General features: G+C 59.4%; 1 long non-coding RNA gene across 1 annotated transcript; it reads right to left on the bottom strand.

Annotated features, from left to right (window-relative positions):
• Window positions 1–356: 356 nt before the first annotated feature.
• LOC122458522 lies at window positions 357–1438 on the bottom strand. The gene is made up of 3 exons (XR_006278563.1): window positions 1409–1438; window positions 919–1041; window positions 357–427 (listed from the first exon to the last, which is right to left on the bottom strand). It is a non-coding gene; the product is annotated as an uncharacterized LOC122458522 (long non-coding RNA).
• Window positions 1439–1703: the final 265 nt, after the last annotated feature.

The raw sequence follows: 1703 nt of genomic DNA, 5'->3' as shown, positions 1-1703 counted from the left end.
TGCAGGGAATAGGCACAGGCTGGCAAGAATGGAAATTGAGGCACCGAGCCAGGGAATGACAAGGCCAAGGCCTCACACACATACAGCGGCAGGGCAGGAAGAGCCCCTGTTCCCTTGACCCTGCTGCCTCTCCTGTATCTGACCCCAGGGAGTGAGCCTCTCCCCAAGGCCCCCATAACTTTACTGGAGTGAAAAGAACAGCCCAACCCGGAGAGAGTGAACCTTCCCGCCACCTCTGCCAGAGCAGCCACCCTTGGGAGGTGACCTGGGAGTGGGAGGGGCAGTGACTCCCAGCCCTGGGCCTGAGCAGCACTGGGGTTAGGGGAGCCAGGCGGGGGGTTAGGTACCTGAGGTTGCCCATGGCGATCAATGAGTTGGCCAGGATGGCGCTGGGTGGAAAGTCATCAGGAAGCTCCTCAGTGAGCTCCTGTGAGATCCAAAGGAGACAAAGGAGCATGTGAGATTCGGGCCCCACTGACACTTCCTAGTGAGGACATTACACAGCCATCGCCCCACAGAGCCAGCAGGATCCCCTCACCTGTCTCCTGCTCCTCCCATTCCTTCCTGCCCATTAAACATGGCCCCCACCCAGGATTCCTGTCGAGCTCGGTCCCCTTCCCCTTCCCTCCTCCCTGTCAAAATTTCCCCTATCCCACACCACCGTGACTATGAGCAGGGACCATCTGATTCCTTGTCCCCCAACCTCAGCTTCCCCTCCGGCCCTGCGATTCCCCCACTGCCTTCTAGTGACCAATCTCAGAATTTCTCCCATCTCTTCTTCCCAGTCCTCAGCCCCAGCAATCCTGGCCCTCTGCTGGCCCCTCCAGTTCCACCCAGCCCCCATTCATTAGCACAGGGAGACTCTTCCTGTCCCATGTCTCTCCTCCCTCGAGCTGCCGGGCTCCGTGTCTCACTCACCACAGTCCTCTCCACCACAGCCACCTTGCAGCAGTGCGGCTCCAGCGTGTCCTGCCCTCTCTGCTGTGCAGAGAGACACGCGGGGTGGGTGGCATGCAGGAACATGAGCTGCTGGGCCTCGTCCTGCACCCACCAGGAATGGAGTTAGGGGAGAGACAGACTGTTAGCCAGGGAACCTCCCTGCCCCACCCACACCAGCTGCAGGTTCTCATGCAGACCTCCATGGGAGATAGTGGGAACCCACCCATTGTCCAAATCACCCATGACTCCTACACAGGCAGGGTGAGGAACTAGGACAGTGCCTGTGTGGGAAGGAGACGCCAGCTGGTGTGTGACAAACACCCCCATTTTGGGGGTCCCAGATCATAGAGGAGAAAGGTTCCCATTAGGGGTGGTGGATCATTAGGGACAAGACCCTCTGCAGGAGGTTGGGATGCTGGGAAGGGGCAGGACAATCTCGGTTCCAGCCCAGATGCGGAACCTTTTGTACCTTTTCTCTGCCCTGAAGCTGCTCTCTGATCACCTTGAGAGCTGCTTCCTCTCTGGCCACGTCCACCCATTCCTCGTCCTCTGAGTCCCTGGGGGTCACTGAACCAGGGAGAGAAGGGGACAGGGAGACTCCTGGTGTCAAGGACAGGGGCGTGGTGGAAACAGCAGGGTCAATGTCCCCACTTCCCACCTCAGGGACACAGGGCAGATCAGGCCCCATACTCCCCCCTTTTAGGGATGCCTTCAGACCCCAACAGCTGCACGAGCCCATAGCAGAGAGCCCCCTTCCCACCACA

This window comes from Dermochelys coriacea, chromosome 2, assembly GCF_009764565.3.
Source record: "Dermochelys coriacea isolate rDerCor1 chromosome 2, rDerCor1.pri.v4, whole genome shotgun sequence".
Taxonomy (NCBI): domain Eukaryota; kingdom Metazoa; phylum Chordata; order Testudines; family Dermochelyidae; genus Dermochelys; species Dermochelys coriacea.
Note: the sequence above shows the minus strand (reverse complement) of the source record. Positions and strands in the feature narration are given on the sequence as shown.